Consider the following 22,703-nt stretch of genomic DNA (forward strand, 5'->3'; position numbering starts at 1 on the left):
TTGATAGTGAAAGCATGATTCTCCTTAGTGAGAAATCATCCTCACATGGTGGAAGGTGGAAGGGCAAGGTAACCTGAACAGTGTGTGAAACCTTATTTTTAAGAACCTTAATCTCCTTCATAAGGGAGGTGCTCCTGTAGTAGAATCCACTATTAAAGGCCCCACCTCTTGATGTTATTACTTTGGTAACACCTGAGTTCTGTGTATGGGGGGGCATATTAGGAGAGAGAGAGAGAGATGATAGATTAATCTATAACATTATATTTATCTAGATATATTTATTTATGTCTCATAATAAGGTTGCTATTGGTTTCTCATTTAAAGACTACTGATTCAAAATGGAAACCTGAATTACATTATCTTTATATCTGTGAAGTGCACTTTAGAACCTCATTTTCCTTCCTCTATTTAGATAGCAATAATACCAGTAAGAATGAGAATTACCTCAGTGCATGTAAGTACTCATATGTGGACAAATAAAATCATTGCTCAAAAATGTTTGATGCATAGTTGGTGTTCAATATTTGGTTGTGAATTAAAGTGCCTATGATTTAATGTTCCATAGCACTGAAGACAAAGTGTTGTTTTAACATTATTTCAGCTTCTTTCACTTACAACAGCACTCATTTCCCTTGTCAGCATTCTACATTCTAAGGCATTCTGCAACTTACTGGCAACTGACCAAATGGGAAGTATAATTCATGAATAATACAATTGTCCTTTACAGATTAACCCTATGGAAAGTAGAAAATGTCATATAGGTTTTTTTTTTCCTTCACATTTCTCATCAAAAGCATTGCTTATTTTCAGTGTGTTTAACCAGGTGTGGAAATATGAGTAATTATTTTAGCAGCTTTGGCCTTGCTTCATCATTCTGTCACTTTTTCTGTTCCAATCATCTGACTTAGTGGCAGCTGTCATGTTAGAGTTGCTGAATGGCTCCCCATCATGAAGTGCCATCTTAGAATCTCAAGCAGAAATGCTGTCAGCCGAGTTGATTATGAAAAATTTACAGTTTTGACAAGATACAAACAGCATGACTTGTCCAAAGGAAACATATGTCCTACTACCTCAGAAAATCTACTGGACAAATGGCAGCCCATAAAAAAACAGCTCGTGTAACCCTACCTTATTAATAATGAAACAAAAGGAATTGAACATTAAGTTGAATTTTATCTACAATGTTAATTTATTCTACAATATCTGGAAAGAGCAATGCGATGATACTGTTTAATGTTGGAACGGTATGGTGAAACTGAAGCTGTCATTAGGCTGCTGTTGGAACTCATAAACTCATTCTAACAAACAATTTAGCAATATGTACCAATATGTATTGACAGGCTGTTATATATTCATGTCTACAATCCTGGCAAATGTATTGCATGAATGCAAAATAACAACAGATGAGTTAAATAGGATATTAGACAATACAGAATTTTATAAATTGTGAGTCAAAGGTGGAGCAATAGAAATTGTCCAAATTGATTTATATATTATAGCTTGAAATTTTTAAATGAACCTTGTCAACATGTGGGAAGCTCCACCAACATTTCTAAATGAAATGTTCATTCCACAGTAGATAAAGACTGGGGTAGAGGATGAGATTTTTTGAAATATTGGGTGATAATTTTATAAATTCATGAAAATACTAAATACACAGATCTAAAAATTGCATCATATTCTAATGAGTGTAATATAGGATAAAAACACGGAGAGATGCAAAATAGTTAAGATACTAAAATACAAAGGTAAATGTACAATTTTTAAATCAGCCAGAGCAAAATGACATTCTTCATGTATGGAAATAAGGATAAATTATTAGCTAAATTTTCATCAGAAAACAAGCAAAAAAAATACCACATATTTACAAATGATAAAATTGAACAGATTGTAAAAATTCCAGTGAATTATTCCCTTCTCTTTATATACTCCATTTGGTTCTTCCCTTCTACACTAACCAAGCAATGTCTTGTGATTTGCCTTAACCAAACTTTATAAGCAAATGTACTATATACAAAGGCTTGTAAAAGTACTTGTACTTGTAGCTTTACCCTCATGTTATTCTTCAAATACTGACACTTGCTAACGTCTAGCACAGCTCTCTAGATGATAAATTATATGCATGAAGAAAAAGATAGCCCATTAGACACTTTGTCATTGCAAATTAGAAAATATACTGAGCCACTAGCTGACTTAAGATATCTTGATTCAAAGATTTAGTAAGTTAACACATAGAATCACAGGCTATATAGAGAAACTATAGAATCATCAGCTAAACTGTAACTGGTCAGTGTGCTTGTTGCTATAAAAGCACTGAAAAAGTATTATCAAAGTTTGGAAAAACAAAGGCAAGCACAGCATTAGCAGAGGATGAAAATTTCAGGAAGAAACTGATACAGTGTGGTGGAAGTACATACATTATCACTGCAAAGTTCAGCATTACTATGTTAACATGTAAAAACATCAAAATTCCTACCCTCAGAGAATTTTTGTACATAGGATTTATACTTCATGTATTTATAAATTATTTTAAAATAATTTTCACATAGAACATTGAAAATTTGAGTCAGGACTTTCTGGATTGGAAACTAAAATGGCTTCTCACCTCTAGTCTTCTCAAACAGCCTGGTTCCTGGCTTAGAAACTTGAAAGTCCAGTAGCATTTTTAAAATGTAAATATCTCTATAATACTGACTCTATGAAATATGGGGCTTATATTTATCAACTAATAGTTTACACCATTTGACAAAAACTCTTCTGTACTTCTCTATGAGACAAGATATCTTGATATTAGAAGATGGCAGGCTGATGTGGGACTTCTCATAATATTTTTAGAAAAAAATAATTCTGGGGGGGGGCATTGAGTCTCTGCCAGGTATAACCTTAAATATTAAGAGTCCTTAAGAAAAAGTCTTATGTATACATTCTTTATTTAATCTTTGGTATTAGGTTTCTTTTTGACACTCTTATACCAAGTCCTGGTGTTGACTTTTAAACATTTGGTAATTTGGGATATTTATTTCTTAATACCTTTGCTGCTTTAGAGGAGAAAAGAATTTAGAAACCAGTACATACATGTTGAATGTACTCTTTCTGTTAGGGTGTCATTTCTTTAGAATCATCACAGTAGTAGTATAATCCAGTTTGTATTTCATGAAAAGTACACTGTAATTGCCATCATGGGCATACACAATATACAAAGTATTTAAATGATTTTAAAATAATTATAACCAAAAAAAATTTTGGTGATTTTTGTTTTCCTTTTCATGATGAGTTCTACGTTTCTGCCATGTTCACCTCCACAAGGAAAATAGCTTCTATGAACCTAATGCTCCTCAGTCTAGCATAATCTTTTAAAAATATTGTGGCATTAAAATGAGTACAAAAATGATATAGAATTAAAAGTATCCAGGAATACATGGGGGTCAACTAAAATATTCATCTAGAAATCAAAATATCAGGAAGGAATTTCTGCAAGAGTATAGAATTTTCTTGATTAACTAAAAATAAAATGGTTTTTTAATTTAATTTAAAAAATTTTTTTTAGATATACATGACAGTAGAATATATTCTGGCATATTATACATACATGGAGTATAACTTCCCATTCTTGTGGTTGTACATGTTGTGCAGTTTCACTTCTCATATATTCATACATGAACATAGGAAAGTTATGTCTGATTCATTCTACTGTCTTTCCTATTCACATAGCTCCTTCCCTTCATTCTGCTTTGCTTAATCCAATGAACTTTCATGCTGCTTACTTACCTAGTTATCCCACTCCTTGATATATACCCAAAATACTTAAAAATCTGTGTATTATAGTGATGCAGCTGCACCAATGTTTATAGAAGCTCAATCCACAATAGCCAAGCTATGGAACCAACCCAGGTGTGCTTCACCAGAGAAGTAGATAAAGAAAATGTGGTATATATACACAATTAAATATTGCTCATCTATAAAGAAGAATGAAATTGTGGCATTTGCAGGTAAATGGAAGGAACTGAAGACTATTATGCTAAGTGAAATAAGTCAATTCACCCAAACCAAATGTTGAATGTTCTCTCTGATACATGAATGCTAAAAGGATCATTTTAATAGCAAAACATTAATTAAAATATGATTGAGGTATCTATGAAAATAAAGTAATCATGTAAATCAGAGGTGTATGCACATTTACACACATGCACACATGCACACATACTGCTTTTTGTGTATCTGAAGAATGACAACTGGCCCTACATAAAACACAGTAAGGTATCTAGCTAGGTTTCTGAAACTGACAGTCACCAATGGGATGGTAAGGCATAGTTTTCAGGGAACGGGCTGCTTTTTGAGTGAGTTGCTAAAAAGCGTATTTGCTCTGAAGAAACAGTTGTTGAAATTTGAAAAACTAACATGATAAAGTACATTTTTTAACCTTTTTGTAATTCAGATTGTTAGATTTTCCTAAATTATATTGAAGGCAATAAAAATTGACTCTAAGTAAAGTCATTATCCTTTTAAATGAAAATTACATAGCACTAGCATTGAGATACTTGCAAGACTTGCAATTTCCAGAAAAGATTCATCTTTAACTAAATAAAGCTAAGGGAGACACTACATTTAGTCTCAAAATTACATTATGCCATCATCTCCCTCAAAATGGGTAGGTTTCAAAGGTGTGTGAAATTTCTTCTTTACCTATAATTATTTGTATTAGCTGTTAAGTATTATATAGGCATTCATGTATAATATATATATATATATATATATATATATATATATATATATATATATATATATATATATATAAATTAATTAATCAATAACACTTAAGGAGAACTTCCTAACATGGTAGAGGAAAATTCTCCATGTGCCACTTGTATGTATGTATGTGTGTATATATATATATATATATATATATCAGAGGCATGGATATAACTTTGTTCAGGACTATATTTTCAAGGATATTGATGTTGAAAGATAAAAGAAGTGTCTCTGTTTAGACCAGGGGTCAATAAGCCATTTTTTCCATCTATGTATCCATCAATCAAATCTATTTATAATCTATCTTTCTTTCATGGAAGTTTGTTCAGATAGTGGGAAGGTTGACTTGTAACCTATAATAAAAGATTAAGGTTTCCAGAGCTTGGGGTTAGTTTGGCAACCCACTTGGGATTGGTAGAACTTTGCAATTTCTTGTTACTTGAATATTTAGTTGTATTTATTTGTGTAGAACCTATTATTAACTTCTAATATGTGCACTAATAAGATTAGTATTATTTCAATAGGTAAATTTTACTATTTTATGCCTTATACATATTGGCAGGTATAAATTATTTTATATAGACAGAATGGCTTGCACCACTATGCCTGGCTAGAACTGTCTTTTAATGTTGAGGTTATTTACCCTACTTGAAAAATAGTCTGACCCTGAATAAGAGTAATTTACAATTAAAACTAAACAATAATATATATAATGAACATGCTGCATGTTTCTTATTTTTCTAAATATTTATTAAATTCTGTTTTGTATTGAGGTTTTCAAAAGTTTCTTTGTTGAACCAGACACTTTGCTGGCAGGTAGATAGTTTAATCCAAGATCTGGGATATGCCCTATAAAGAATTTCAGCAATGGTGTTGTGGTGTTTTTGTTTGAAAGACACAAGTTTCCTATGGGTTAACAATGGGATACTTTTATTAGGTATCCATAAAATTAGTTATAAAAAATCAAATATTTTATTATAAAAATCTACATAGAAATAAGCCAGGTGCATGGTGCATTACTATAATCCCAGCTGCTTGGGAAGGTGAGTCCAGCCTTAGCTACTTGGTGAGACCGTGTCTCCATAAAAAGGGGTGGGTGCCTAGGGATGGATCTCAGTTGTTAAGTGCCACTGGACAATCCCTAGGACCATTAGTAACAAGAAAAATGAAAGATCAGAACACTCATCACTATATGCACTTATCCTATGAGGCTCAGTTTTCAGACCTGTAAACTGAGGTGGCAAGTTTGAACACTATATCATTATATATTCAGTTAAATTACTGCTATATCAGAATTTCCTGAAGAAGACTAAGCACACAGAAATACATGCCAGCCAAAGGTGGGTTAAAATTCAATGATATTGGGGATGGGGTGGTGGCTTAGAAGTAGAGCTCTTGCCTAGCATGTGGAGACACTGAGTTAGATCCTCAGCACTACATTAATATGAAATAAAGATATTGTGTCCACCTATAACTAAAAAATAAATATTTTTTAAAAAATTCAATGACATTGGAACAGTGATCTTTTCTACAGAAAGTGATAAAGTTCACTTATTGTCCTGAAATATTCATGTATTATAAGAAGAGGATAATTATTTTGATGTATTCCAAAAGAAGTTTTGAGAAGGACAATGTTTTCTTAGACCCTAAGGAGGTATTGTCTAATTATTGACAAAGGCAATTTGGCTGTATTTGTGAATATATGACACCAAAATTGTTTCAATCACTTTAATTTGTATTCTCAGAGTCAAGCACAAAGTTTTTGTTTTGTATTTAATTGTGTTTTAGTGTCTTGGCTCAATTGTCAGCAGTGCTCCTTCAGGAAACTGCTTGAGTGGAAAGATCAATGCCTGGATATGCTCAGTGGGGATGGGAAGAGACCACACTTTTAACCACACATCATCAAAAACTAAAAAGAGTCTTTAGAAACAGGTAGGGTCCTATAAAGAGGAACAGGGATGTTTTTGAAGACAAATATCTTGAAAGACAGTATGCCTGGTAGAATCAAGTTCAGAGCTACAAGATTTCAATGGAATGACTATCTCAGAATTGAAATGTGAGATTTATCTTAAAAAAACTGTATTTTTTTATGAATAGAAAAAAGAAAATACCTCATTTCAATTAGAGCAATGTAAAATTCCTCCCTTAAAAAATATCACTGGTGAACATAAAGTGAACAATTCATTTGATTTCTGAAATTAATTAAAATAAAAAAGAGACTTTGGCTGTTTTTAGTCAGTGTGTTTTGGGATCCAGGCTAAGGGGTGTATGTGAAATAAGAAGTAAATTTCTTTCAGAATTTATCATCTTTTGATGATGGATATATGCAGAAAATATGGCACCATAGCAAATGAGAGCACAGGATTTGGACTCAGACATGGAAGTAAATTTTGACTCTGTCATTTATTAGTCCTGTCTTTGAAAGTGTATTAAAACTGTGTAACCTCAATGTCTTTAAATCTCTTAAGATGTGTATAAAATAATAATGACTTTATATATTGAGATTATTGTATGTGTTATTTGATAAAAGTTTATGTAATAGAACTTTCACAGGATCTTGTTGTAGGAAAATGTTCAGAAACAAGAGTAAACTCAACAACAAATACCATTCATATAACAGAGACAATTACAATAAAATATGAAATAGAAGTAGAACTCTTTTGAATTCTCACAATGATCCCAAAAGGTTTTGTTTTGCAAAAATTTGCTATCAGTCAAAATTACCTGCTAAATGTTGTGTTGGCATAGGTACTGACTTTAAATGGTAAGTATGATTGATGGAGTCCCTGCTTTCCAGGAATTAACAATTGAGAATTTTTATATGCAAATAAAGCACAGAGAGCATTTCTGTAAAGGAGATTTTGGTAATGGAGTCTGAAAAAAACCCTAATTTTGAGGCTGATATTTGAAAGAAAAAATATAATACTATTGAAGTTTACTCTAGGGTAGCTGAGTGATATTCTAGACTGAAAACTTAAGTATATGTAGATGAGAAAGAAGTGTGGTCTCATTTGAAGAATCTATTGTATTGGAAGAAGAAGGCATATATCAGGAATGAAGAAAAAGACAGACTAATCCTCTGGTCTATTTTATGTTAGTTGTGCAGACTGTATCTCCACACAACTTACATCATGTGTGTTTTGAATGTGTAATTAGGGAATTTTTTATTTTCAAGTAAACTTCTCTTATGTTCAGGCATCTTCAATAATAGGAACATTTTATATATCTTTAGTGTCACAGTTAACTTTGCTGGAAACAAACAAGATATACAGGAAAAAAATAAAAAAAAGAGAAACTTACTGTGAAACACAAATTAAAGAAGCCTTTTACCTAGCCCATTTTGGAACATAAATTTCTTAAAAAAGTAACACACAATGCACAGTCTTGAAGAAAAGAAATTAAAGCAGACTCATAGGAACTAATATATTGGACAGCAAAAGTTACAAGACAAGTAGATGGCACAGAACTTCTGCTTCCTGTTAACAGAAATGAACTAAGTTTGCTATAAACAACTATGAAACTAATTAGGATAACTGTTTTCAAGGATGGGATCATAATTATGACAGATGTGTGATAATTTATAGAAGGAAATGCACACTTACTCTGAATTTCTACCTGGTGGTACTTCCTAAATATCAACATAAGGAAGGAGAGTCCAAGGACAGAGTAATTTTCTTGCTGAACTAAAGAGAAGCAAATAGGAATTTGAGCTGCTGTGATAATTAGTAATAGTGAGAGAGTGTTTTAGAAAGGAATATGCTGTAGGGTCAGAGGGTTGCAGAGCTCTGGATGGATTTTATCACAGGAGCACACGCAAAGTTTTGGCTATGCATGCGCAGAGGGAGAGTGCAGAGAGGGCACCTGGTGTAGGACTATGAGTGCAAGACAACTATTAGAGATCACTGGTGCTTGGAAACTTTAGACCCATACCTCCAAATGAGGGGAGATTTTATGATGATTCTTGAGCCTATTTGCAACAAAAAGAGGACATGGCTTTGCAGTGAAAGGCATTACTGATTCTTTATTGATCATAAGGTTTATGACCAGCACTCCTCTAACAAACAAGACAGATTAACAAGAGAAAAGCATATTTAAAAAAAATTAATGTGATATGGAAGCCTTCAAAAAACAAGACCCCTAAATTCAGGGGGAAAGTATCTATATTTGTTTTGCTTATATTCCATGAATAATGTAGAAATACCATATTTCTACAACTAGGTAGAAATATGATTAGCAAAAAGAGGTGTGATCCATTGGTAATAGACTGAAGCCTTGAAAAGCCTCTCTGTTCAGAATTTTCTTGATCTCTCTGTGTAGTGTTCTCTGTGTAGTGATCTCTCTGTGCAGCATCCCTCTGCAATGATGGTCTTACAACCTACTTCCAGGCAATGTAGGTCAGAACATATCTCTCTGGCTAATTCTCAAAGAAAAAAATTAGGGGAAAGTCACAGTGACCTTGTTTTTGAGGCTTTCCCTCCTCATTCAGCTCAAAATACCTTGGGTATAATTTTCTGAGTCATTTGTAAGGATTATACAAAAAAGTAAGGACAACAACAGAATGAAATTTATCTGAAATTCCATAAAGCCAAGTTTGAAAACATCAAGAGAATTTACATATAGTAATTTATCTGTCTCCCAGAACAAAACTTAATACTCTTCAAAAGCAGATATCATATTTCAGGCTCCTTACAGAATGTCATTCGTAACATCCAGCATTTAATAAAACACAAAATAAACATTAGACCCACACTTATAATCAAAGAGGATGAGGAGTCATTCGACAGAAGTTGAATGCAATATTCATAGATATTACAATTAGCTTTGTCAGCTATTATGAATACAAACAAGGGCATAAGGAAATAGATGTACGTAATGACTCTATAAACTATGAAAGTAAATCAACTGGAAATTGTAGAATAAAAGATTACAACAACTAAAATGAAAAAAATTTCAGCATGGGATAACGATTCAATTGAAAAGTAAGAAAGAAAATATGAAGAAACAGACAAACCAGAGGGAATTTACAATATAAATAATATACAGAAGAATGAATGAAATATAATTAAGTACAGTCATCCCTTGGTGTTCACACAAGACTGGTTCTAGGATCATCATGGACACAAATGTCCTTGAATGCTCAAGTGCCTTATAAAAAACAATGTAGTATTTATATGAAAGGTGCACTTTATCTCATATACTTTAAATAATCTCTAGATTTTTTATAATTCCTAGTATAATATAAATTCCATGTGAAGAGTTGTTAAACTGTATTGTTTACGGAATGGTAACAAGAACAAAAGGTCTGCACATGTTTACTACATTCTCAATATTTTTCTCAAATATTTTTAGTCTGCATTTGAGTGAGTTTGTTGATGAAGAACCCACAAATATAGGCCAACTATATTAATTATCTTGGTCATCATTAAGTTTAATCAGAGTCCTAGAAGAGGGATAAATAATAATTTTGCAGAAAATGCATTTAAAAAATTCTTATTTTAAAACAAGTGTATTATAGTTATTTTCAGGATTTTGCAAGAGAAACTGGACATCATTAAAACAAAAGTCAAAATGTCTAAAAATCTTCTGTAGAAAAGAAAAGAACATACTTTGTTAAATTTGTAATGTACATTATTTCATTGCAGTCAAATAGAATCATTTCAATAGTATATTGCTGCATTTTAAAATAAAATTGAAACTCTAATTTTATCTAAAGAGCTTAGAAGTCATTGTTCTGGACTTTATGACATGGAAAAGCTGGACACAGTAAAAATAAAAAATGTTTATGGATGCTTAGAGATTTGAGTCCATATGGCCAATTGCCTCAATGAAATTCAGAGACACAGGCTAATCTAGAAAGATGCAAGTAAAATATTACATAGCATAGACTGTTAGAACAAAACAACTTCAATATTCATAGATTTCTGGAGACAGCATGTGGACTAATCTGAGACTAAGAAAGGGTGTACCCTTTTAGGGGGTACTCTTCAGTTCCATGGGTTTTATACCTAGGAACTTCCAAGATTCTTACAGCAAATATCCAAGAAGAATTCCCATGTGAATCTCACAGGGGTAGAAAAGATTCATAATTCTGAAATAAGCTCATATAATGAAAATCCCATGAGAAAAGTTTATGTACCAGGGGGAAGAACCTTACAACACCCTTAACTCCAGTTGAAAATTATGGTTCCTTTAACTCCTAACCTTGGAGGGGGGTATGGGGAGAATGGGAGGGGTTGGGAGAATGGGGGGTTAACTGCCTTGATTCCCATGATTGGAATGCCCAGCAGTTTCCCCCTGAGTCTATTGAGATAACTTTGCAGGTACAGTACCTAGTTTCCATAGTATCATCCTTGGATGTGAGAGGCTTTGTGTTTGCATTAACCTGGACCTTATCTCAGGTAGCTAGCACTCAGGGTTAAAGGAATATTGGTTAGAGTGTAGTCAGGTGTGATGGGTAATGTGTAACCTTTTTTTGAGTTTTTAAACTCAGCAGGAGGGAGGAACAGACCCTTCACTTCTGCACTTCTTCTTCACCACTTCATTTTCTCCGCTCCATCCTGTATACCTGCTTGTACTTTTGTGTCTATTCTTGTGTGCCTCCTCACAGGTATTCCTCCACAGGTGTTCCTTTACAGACAATTTTTAATGTGCAATGCATGAATATTTTGAATGCTAAAGGAGAATGATGGAAGACAGTGTTTGAGGTAATGTTTGAAGCAAAATGGCTGAAATGTTCCAAAACTAATAACAAAGAAATATCCACAGATTCAGAGAGCTTAGAGAAAACCTAGCAAGACAAATATCAAAATGCTTTCTCTCTATCCTAAAGCCCACCCCATGCTTAAGTGTATCATACTCAAACTGTAGAAGATCAGATAAAAAACTAAAATCTTAAAATGATGTTGGAAAAGAGCTCAATCAACTAATGGGAGACCAAATATGAGGATTATAAGAAACTCTTCAGAAACTATGCAAGCAAGAAGAGCATGAAATGAAATAATTGCAATATTAAGAAAGAAAGGGAAAAAAAAACCTAACATTTGGTATTCATTAAATTTTCTTAAAAGTTGAAAAAGAAATAAAGACTTTCTCAAACAAAAACAGAGGAAATTTATTATCAGTAGATCTGTCTTGCAAGAATTATAAAAAAGTTATTCAGTAAGTAGGATAATTAAAAAGATCATCAGAATGAAACTACTTTTAAAAGAAGAAATTTAGAAAAGGAATAAATAAAAGTAAATGAAATCTATAAGTTTTTGTATTCTTCATTGATCAAAAATATATCCTGTATTTAAAATAATAATAATAATAAATGTATTGAGGGATTATAACCTATAGATGAGTGGAATGAATGACATTATCAAAGGAGATGGGAGGAAATGATTTGGAATGGTCTGTTAGAAGGTAGCCCCACCTGATGTGAAGCAGTACAGTATATATGAACAGAGACCTATATTATTTTGAAATATATACTATGTAATAGTGGCCAGACGCTAGATTTTGTGTTAAAAGTAAACATAACTGATATGCTGAGAGAAGAAAAAGAAGAAGTCCTGTCTAATTATATCTATGGATGTGAGCCTATTTGGAGAAAGTCTTTTTGCAATACAATCAAGTCAAGATGAAAATATTAGGATGGGCTCTCATCCATGATGACAGGCATCCTTATAAGAAGAGAAGACAGAGACGCATAGGGAGATAAGACAGAAACACATAGGGAGAACATGGCCATTGGAAAAGGGAGATAGAGAGTTGAAGTGGTTCTCCTATAAGCCATAGGATACCAGGAGGTACCAGAAGATGGAACAGTCAAGCAGCTTCTTCCAGATGCTTCAGAGGAGCCCCAACATGGTAACACCGTGGTTTCACACATCACACCTACAGACCTGTGAGAGAATACATTGTTTTTGTCTTAGCCACTCAGTTTATGATAGTTTGCTATAATAGCCCTAGGAAACAAGTAAATATAGAAATCATGAAAAAGTGTGCTCTCTAACAATGCTGGCAGAGAACAGAATATTTTTACTATAAAATAATAATAAAATATTATTTTAATAGAATAAGGGAGGAATCTGGATTATTAAGTAAACTGCAATGTCCCCAAATGTTGAGAAATTAAATAATACATTTTTATATAATTTTAAAGCAATTAAGAAATCTCAGGAGAAGTTAGAATAAATATATGTTGGATTAAATAAGAATGAAAACAGTTCATTAAATGTGTGGAAGGCAGCAACAGCATCTTTGGAGGTACTATTTTTAAATATTTAAAAATATATGAAAGAAAAAAAACAGCCAAAGTCATATAAATACAGACACACACACACACACACACACACACACACACACACACAATACAAAACTAGAAAAAGAAGGGCAATTAATTTGAGGCTAAAACAAATAAAAGAGAAAGAATACTAAAATCAAAGTAGGCATCGATGCCATTGAAAACAAGAAAATCTTTTAAAACTAGTTGTGACAAAAGATTGATGATATTGGTGTATGTGTACTCAGGTTAATCAATTCAAGAATGAAAGAAAAACAAACAAAACAAAGAAGAATGAGAGACAGATGACATACCTGTCTATTTTGGAAGTGCAAAGTGCTAGACATTCTGGGAGGGCCATTGACAGTTTCTCACAAAGATAAAGGCAGTCTTAACGCACAGTCCAGCAGCTGTGTCTTAGGCATTGTGTAGTTTACCTGAAAACTGCATCCACACAAACCCTAAGCATAGGTGGTATACCAGGTTATCCATAATTGCCCCAAATTGCACGAAACTAGGTGTCCTTCTTTAGGATAATAAATAAATGAATAGTAAGAAAAGAATAAATGTGTTTCATTCAGAATAAATGTGTTTCATTCAGCACTAAAAAACCCAACCAACTCTTAAAAACACATGGATAAATCCCAAATCCACATGGCTAAGTGATCAAGCCAGTCTAAAAATATTATATACTGTCTCATTACATTTATATGGCATTTGGAAAAAGCAAACTTTAGGAGTAGTAAACAGATCACTGGTTGTTAGACATGTCAGTGCTTAGAGGTTTAATTTGTGAAGAACAGGACATTTGGGAGTTTGGTAAAACATTCTGTATGATCATTTACAGTATACTGATGAGTCTGTGCATTTGTCAAAATCCATAGAGCTTTACTGCACAGAGTTGTCCTTAAAGTATGCAAAAATAAAATTTATTTAGGAAGTTGGGAAACCCCAGTATTGAATACACACTGTGACAAATCATCCTCACCATATTACAAAAGTGTTAAATAACCTCACTGAATGACTTGGAAATAGGACCAAAGGGCAAAAGAACTGTACCTAATTACTGTTCTCTAGTTCATGAAGTGGTTTCTTGTGGTGTCATAGGTTATCAAAACTGTCAAGGTCATCAAAAAGAAGGGCAGTCTGATAAACTGTCACAGCCAAAAGGGGCTGAAAGGAAACATGAGAACAAAATGCACATTCTGTCATGGAAACCTGAACAGCAAGAGATATTATGAAACATGAATGATGTATCAATTTTAGTTACCACCAATGGGTCAGTATTGGTTCTTCCACTATGACCACACTATCAGGTATTGAAGGGAACTGGGTGTGAAATTGTAAAAACTCTCTCTGTGTCATATTTATCTTATTCTGTAAATCTAAAGCATTTATGAAATTTTAAAAAAATGTTTAGAATAAAATGTTGTTTAGGAAAATATATGTTGTAATTTGTAAAATATAACATAAAAAGCAAGATGGCTGGATGGCTGGATGCCTGTGCTTTTGTGCAGCCATATACATATATGTGTGTGTATGTCTTTAAATGTGAAGAAAAAATTCTGGACGAATAGGCCATTAAAATGCTGTAACTTATTTTAGCAAAAAATTGATAACTTTCTTATTTCAAAATATTAAAAAAAATAAGCCACAGATTACTTAAATAATTAATTTGGCAGGCTCTGTGTCATTCTATATCAGTTTTATTTGAGTCTGAACATGAATAATTCTCAAACCTATTTTTCCTCTGTGAATAATATAAACAATGACACGTGCATTAATGTTGCACCAAAGTCCTTCTGCCTTGCAGCCTGCTCCATCACCCAACAGGTCCCTGCATTTGGAATTATTTTCTAATAGATTGCTACTTTCTCCAATCATTTTATGGAAAGATTTATAATGAAATGAGAAGTTCAGTGTTTTAAGGATACCTGGTAGGGTGGTATGAACAGGAGTTGAGAGGATGAATTATTTTGAAAGACTGAAGACCAATTTTAGGTCACAGATAATATTTCTAATAATGGATATGACTTTCTAGTGAAGACAGGTGCTTAATCTCCAACTTCAGCACATTGTTTAAGTAGGTAAAGCATTATCCATTTTATATCATATACTTACACATAAAACCATCCAGAGTTTATTGTAATTCACCATGACAAATAAAGGTCACTGTTCTGTATTTACTTATGTATACAGAAATTATCTGTCTATAAAGAATTTATATCTAGCTCCTCATAAATGGAATCCTGCATATGAAGACCAAGTCTTATAAATAGACCAAAATATAAATCTCAGCAAGACTTGCAGCTATGGTGTTTGTCAGGATGCCATTAATTGTTTCCCTTTTAATTTCTTGAAACTCCTTTATGAGTATTGTTTTTAACAGAGGGATTTCAAAAATCCAATACTGTCAAAATATGATTCTGAGAAATGGCTTAGAAGTCTTGAATATTTATTAAATTTCATTCACATCCAATGTTGTAAAAGGACTGGTACCCCTGAGGCTGGTCACCTCAAGCCTCAATCCCATATAATTCTCTCATTCTGATAAATATTTAGTGTATATATCCCAAAAAGAAAGAAGAAAGAACTAAACATATTGCCATCGTCACATTATATGATATAGCTCGTTATTTAATGATGACTCCAGGTCATTGTTCAGGGAAATATTGAGCACTTTGTAATTTGGAATATTATGACTTAATACTAAGTGGTTCTCAGAGATTTTGGGGTATGTGAAAAAGAGAGTCCTGTTAAGATGTGTATAGATCACAGGACATTTTTTTTTTGGTCTCCCTAGTGTAGAATATCAGGAATAATTTCCATCCATTTTTTGACACCATAATCTTTATCATAACTAGCTAGAAAAATTTAAGCTTCTGGATAGTTCAAACTTTCTAAACCCCAAGTCAACATCTTTGAATAATTCCCAGTTTGTCTAAAATTATCATATCAGAATGTAGGCTAGTATCATTTCCATACAAGCTAGAGAGACATGAGTAAGACATACAAATGATTTTTTAAAAAACCCTCAAGTCAATTAACTTAATTGGGAAGAAACATAAATTTTATAGGAACATATATGTGAAGAACTGAAAAAAATACTCCTCCTTAGGGCAGTTCAAGATTATTAGTAATGCCAAAAGCACGTTACCATATTTTAGTGTTTATACTTAATTCAGTGTTTATTCCTCTGTATTCACATGCATCAACAGCCTTCCTACTTAGAACTATGAGGCATACAATATGTATGGTTTGGGGATGTATTATGCACGACTCTTTCTGAAAGTGTGAGAAAAATATACAAATGAAACCAAGATGATTTTGCATACAGGCAAAACTAGCGATGTAACTCTTTTTCCCTTTATGGTATCTCTGGATATCCACTCTTTCCCAAAACATTTCTCAAGGTGTGCGTGTTCCTTAAAACCTCTGAAATTATTTGAGTCGTTTCCCTTGAATTCTCTTAAGACAGAGGCAAAAACCGGGCTTAATTTATTACTCTGAAGACTGGGACCTAATTTATAACTCTGAAGTTCACTGGAGATTTTAAGATACAGCAGTCTCAGCTCACTGGCTACTGAATGAAAGCTTCTTTCCTATTTTTTAGAAACAAACATTATATTACAATTGTGTTTAGCCCAGCTGGGGAAGCCTAATGTAGCTTGAAATAAGTTTTGTTATGATGAAGTAGTGATTCTGAGTTGGAATGCCTGATCTTGCTAGCTATGGTGCTTACAGAGCCTAGTGCCATCATGGGAGAAGAAATCTGAAATAAAGGCATGCATTGTAGAGGATTATAAATACTGCTTTAACTGCAACCTCAAGGTTTTGGTTTAATTTATATGTGGTTTTGTATGTGCCCAGAACTCTACTTTTCTCCAGTATTGCTAGCTTGAGCTTCTTTGGTTTCCATAGTGATAGTCCCAGGGACATTCTCTTCTACTAGCTGTTTGGCTTCCTATTGTTGATTTCTGTTCTAACTCTGCATCATAAAACCATTTTCTTCTGAATATCCCTGAAAAGTATTAAGGAATCTATTTGAAGAATCAGTTTGTCAGTCTTCTCTATTTCCTAAAGACAATAAGGTTTGAGCTTCTAAAATTCAGTGATTCTTCTAAAAGCGTCTTCTTAAGAGCAGACAGTCTCAGGTATTTTCCAAATAAATATTTTTTAAAAAGAAATATTAAAACCAGATATTGTTAAATCACCTCAGAGACAATGGAAAAAAATTGACCTGTAATAATTAGGTAAAGTTTTGATTAGTGATTATTGATCAGCTCTTTATATCATTTAAAATAATGGGTTTTTTTAAAAGAATAGAGTTAATAAGTTTAAAAACAAACAAACAAAAAATTACCATGGAGACCATTGTGTGGGGCACAGTAGGAATGATATAGGACAGACTGCAATGGAATTTAAACAGTCATGGCTATTTCTAGTCCAATATGTTACTCAGAAGCTCCATGACCTTGAGCAACTCAGTTAATCTTTCTGGGTAAATTCTTTCTTAGCACCAGTCCAATGTGTTTTAAGTACATTGCATGCAGTCTATAAGTACTATTTTTCCCTATTTTTAAATGATGAAACTGAGATCCAAAGAGTCTAAATGTCATCTAGGATCACACAGTTGATGGAGTGCTTATTCCTGTCTGTAAGCTTTTAAAGGAGTTCTATGCTGAAAGGAAAGTGACCACAACACTCGGAGCAACCAAAAGATCTTTATTGCAGCAGTGCAACAAAGAGAAAGGAAAGAAGGAGAGAGAGAGAGAGAGAGAAAGAAGAGATGAACAGGGAGAGAGCAAGAGCAAGAGACAGACAGTGCACACAAGAAAGATAAAGAGCAAGAGAGAGAGAGAGCAAGAGAGAGAGAGAGCAAGAGAGAGAGAGAGAGCCAGAGAGAGAGAGAGAGCAAGAGAGAGGGGGACCTGGCAGGAGGGAGTTTTTATAGCCCAAAACTAATGGGGCCTCTGAGTCTGCAAGCTGCCTTGTTGGCCCAAGGGGGGGTTAAGTGTTCAGCCTTGAGCGGGACTTGACACAAACAGGTGATAAAGGACCAGATAGAGGGGGGTTTGAGTGCTTGGGCTATCTTGCAGCCAACATCTGCTCAGCCTGCCCTGCAGATAACACAGTTCAGCCTGTTCTGCACCCAACATATGCTAAATCCAGTCTCTTCACCAAAAGAGTGTGTTTTTTTTTTTTTTTTTGAAGGGAAAGACTCAAGTGTAGAAAATAGTAGAATGAGGTTAAATAACTCCTGAGGGGAACTGAGGTAGGTGTTGGCATCATTTAGACTTATGCCTTGTATGTTTTTCTCAAATACATAATAATATTATCAGAATGTTTAAATATTAGATGTTAAGTATTCTGAAAATATTGTTTAATAGTATATTATTTTTTCTATATGTGACATATTACTATTGTAATATTGTTTATATGTGTGTGTATGTGTCTATGTGTGTGTGTGTGTGTGTGTGTATATATATATATATATATATATATATATAGAGAGAGAGAGAGAGAGAGAGAGAGAGAGAGAGAGAGGAGAGAGAGAGAGAGAGAGGTGGGGGGAGAAGAAAGACTCTATATTTGGTCCAGAATAACCTCTTCAAACTCCTGGGCACAAGAAGAACTCCTACCTCATCCTTCAGTGTAGCTGGGCCTACAGATATACCCCACTGTATCTAATTTCTGACTATGATATTTTTTTTCTATTTTTTTTCTTTTTTTATAACCCTAACCCTAACCCTAACCCTAACCCCAAACCCTAACCCCTAACCCCTAACCCTAACCCTAACCCTAACCCTAACCATAATGACTATGATATTTGAAAGGGGAATCTTCATGAGACAATGAAGGCTAAATGGAGCTTAAGGGATTGAAATATTAATCCAAAGGACAGGTAGCTCTTAGAAGGCAAGGAAAGATCAGAGCAAGGATATTCTGTCTTTCCACGTGAAATTCTGCATCACCTCAGGACCCTTTAGAGAGTCTCCACCTCCAAGTATTTTACCAAATGTGACCTAATCTTGAACTTCCCAGCCTCCAGAACTGTGAGCTGAATGACATTTAATTCTTTATATAATCAGAAAGTCTTGTAGTGTTTGGTTATAGCAACAGAAAAATTACTAAGACAGCCAGTGTTTATTTTCAATAATATATGATCATTCACTTATCATGAAGCATTTATTTAAAAACCCTCTTTTCCTAGACATCATTGGTGTGAATTACCAAATGCTTATTTATACAAAACAACCAGAGGAAAATCAGCAAAATGATAGGAGAAATTCCTTACCTATAAATAATAAACTTGAATGTAAATAAATTAAATTCCTCAATTAAAATTTTAAAAATGCTCATTTATATATCTATGGTGTAGGTCACATACCTTTTACTCCCCCCTCACAATTTCATACCTTGTCTTCACTCTGGCCATTTTTGTGGTCACCAATTTCACTGAGCCATGATCTGAGCATCTTGCCTTAACTGAACAGCCCTTTTCTGCCCCAGGTGGTTTCTGATTCTTTATTCTGAGACAGACATCTGTGGGAACCTGCCAGCATTCACACATTTAACAGTTTAGGATCAGTGGAAGACTATGTTTTATCTTTGCTGGAATTACTTCACCAAATACACTACATGTATGCAATCCCTTGACTTGGTCTCTGGAAACCAAAGCAAAAGCATAAAGTTAAAAGGACCAGATACTATAATTTTGTGCATTCATCCTTATTTCTACATATGTTGGAAGGATTGTAGCCTAATTATATTTTCAAAATGTGTACACACACTTTTATTCTTCAATGAATTTGATTCAGAAGTACTTCTGAAGTAATCAATGGCAAGTCATTATTTACACAATCTCTTTAATTGTCTGATGTGTTTTAGACTAAAACTTATTATAAACATGAAAAATAAGTTTTTAGAGTTATGCTTGTACGTTTTTTATATATCAAATTGAAAATTAAAGGAGAATATGAAATAGAAACCAGTCTATGGATTCATAAAACCTTCCTTATTTATTGCAGAAAAGAGAAAGATAGAGAAATTATGTCCTACTTTCAGAATTTTGTGATCTCTGTACTTTTCTGAATTGCCTTGAGCCTCAGATAAGTATTTCTAACTTAACAACTCAGGGCAGGTTACAGAAATTGTTTTTTACCCAAAAGGTAAGGCAAGGATAGGCAGAGTCAAAGGTGGTGGGAACAAGTAGGCAATGATCTATTCCCCTTTATTACTTTTCATAGGGAAGGAATTGAGGATCCAAGGCCATATCCAAAAGGAATTTTCCTGATTCTGAAAACTGAAGGGCCAGTTTGTCTCAATATTTTTAAAACATAAAGGAGAGTATGAATTGCTTTCAACAAAATGTGCTTAAAGTGCAAAAGTTTTAGATATTTCATATTTTCAGTTTTGTTTTTAAAAATAACCAGCCTGCTATGAGAATGAAGATTATTTTATAATCGCACTAATACTACAAATATTCATTTTATTACTAATTATAATAACAGTAACAGAAACTGTATCCGACCTTTAATAAAGGTTATGGAACATAGCTGTATATTTTAAACATTCATATATACTTTTAAATTCCTAGTTTCTAATTAATTTTCACATACTTTCTAGCTTAGATATATTTTTATCTCTGTTATAACACTATAGTGTTTAAATGGATTCTTATAAGCACATAATATTGAATTTGCAGTGAATTATCACTCTTTTAGGCATAAGAAAACTGAGTACAGAAATTTCAAGTTATATACCTTAGTTTATTGTGCTACTTTAACTAAGTACCAAGAAAGAAAGAAAGAAAGAAAGAAAGAAAGAAAGAAAGAAAGAAAGAAAGAAAGAAAGAAAACAGGTGGCTTATTCACAGAACAATTTCCTCACAAATCTGGAAACCCAGAAGTACAAAGTCAAGGTGCATGCAGATTTTTGCCTGTTGAGGATCCAACTAAAGGTTTATTGACACCATGTCTTCTCATGGTGCAAAGAGCAATGAACCTCCTCAGATCTCTTTCAGAAGGGAACTAATTCATTCATTCATGAAGACTTCACCTTCACTACCGAATCACCTCCCCAAATTCTCTCCTTCTAATACAAGAAGTTGGAGGGTCAGGATTTCAATGTGTGAATTTTAGAGAGATACAAATTGTAACATTATGAAATACATATTTCATCTTCATCTCCAGTTTCTGGCATACAAGTTTTAAAATCTTGGAAATCTACAAAGAGGTAGGCATATTTTGTAGAGCAATGAGGTGAATGGTGGATGAAAATCTTTAGATACTCTCACGTAACTCTGTAAAGCACCAATTAAGGGGCTGAGATTTTGGCCTAGTGGTAGAGTGCTTGCTTAGAATGTATGATGTATTGAGTTCAATTATCAGCAACCCATATAAATAAATAAAGGTCCATTGACAACTAAAAGGGAAAAAAAGTAAAAAGCACCAATTAAAGAAATAATAAATAGAAGCAAGTCCAATAGAATTAAGGAATTGGAATAGCAGGAGGGAGAAGGGGAGGGAAAGAGGAAATACTGAAGAAATAGGAAATACTGAAGTTCCATACCCATTCTCCATACCTCACCCTATGCATTGTTTGAGTTTTTGTTTGTTTGTTTGTTTTTTGTTTTTGTACCAGTGCTAGGGATGCATAATCATTGAGAAACATCTCCAGTCTTTTTTTTTATTTTTAATTTTTATTTTGAGACAGGGTCTTTCTGTGTTGCTTAGGGCCTCTCTAAATTGCTGAGGCTGGTTTTGAACTTGCAATCTTCCTGCCTCAGCCTCCTGAGTCACTAAGATTACAGGCATGTGCCATTGTGCTTGGACTCATCTAGATTTTTTTAAAGATATGTTATTTTTTATACTAAAGGATGTTATAAAAGATAAAGTCAATAAAGGGCACTAAAACACAGAGTGAAGGAATTAGTCTGGGGTCAAAAGAATCCATGACATATTTCAAAATGATTAGAAGAGAGTAAAATTCCAAATACTTAAGAATGACTAATGGTTGAAGAAACAGAAATGCTTATTACCCAGACTTGATTACTACACACTGTACACATAGATTGAATTATAATAATTTATTCCATAAAAAGATACATAAGTTCTTTGCAATAAGTATTTTTACCTTTGCAATAAAACTCATCTTTAGAATGTATTCCAACCTACAATTAGTTCTGTTCAATTAAATTAGTATAGTTTTTTTAATTTTATCTAACTGGAATTAATTTTTGTAATCTTTCATTTCAGTTTGTGGCAAGACCAACATGTCAGTTAAATCAACATTTTTTCTACCTATGTTAGATTCGGTTGGTATTGTTCCCTTGGATTCTAACTATCAGTGGAATGTTGTGTCATGTTATCTATTATACCTCTCCCTGTCAATATGTGTTCTTAACTTTTAATCAGATCTCTGTGAATCAGGAAATGTTACTACCTCATCTCCTTACCAATGTGTGTCCCAAGGACATTCTGGTTATCTAAGTGGTTCACACATTCTTAATCGTTATGGGGAACAATTTATGGGGCACATTTGACATGTAAAAAAAAAAAACTATGCCATTATTTTCTGATTATTGTTGGGACAGGTAAGAATTGTATAAACCTTATTTCAAGCTCACCTAGGTAAACATACCATATTAGCATTTATAATTGACCCCATGACATGCTGAATTAAG

Source organism: Spermophilus citellus (assembly GCF_964194105.1).
Source record: "Spermophilus citellus genome assembly, chromosome: 2".
NCBI classification, from domain to species: Eukaryota; Metazoa; Chordata; class Mammalia; order Rodentia; family Sciuridae; genus Spermophilus; species Spermophilus citellus.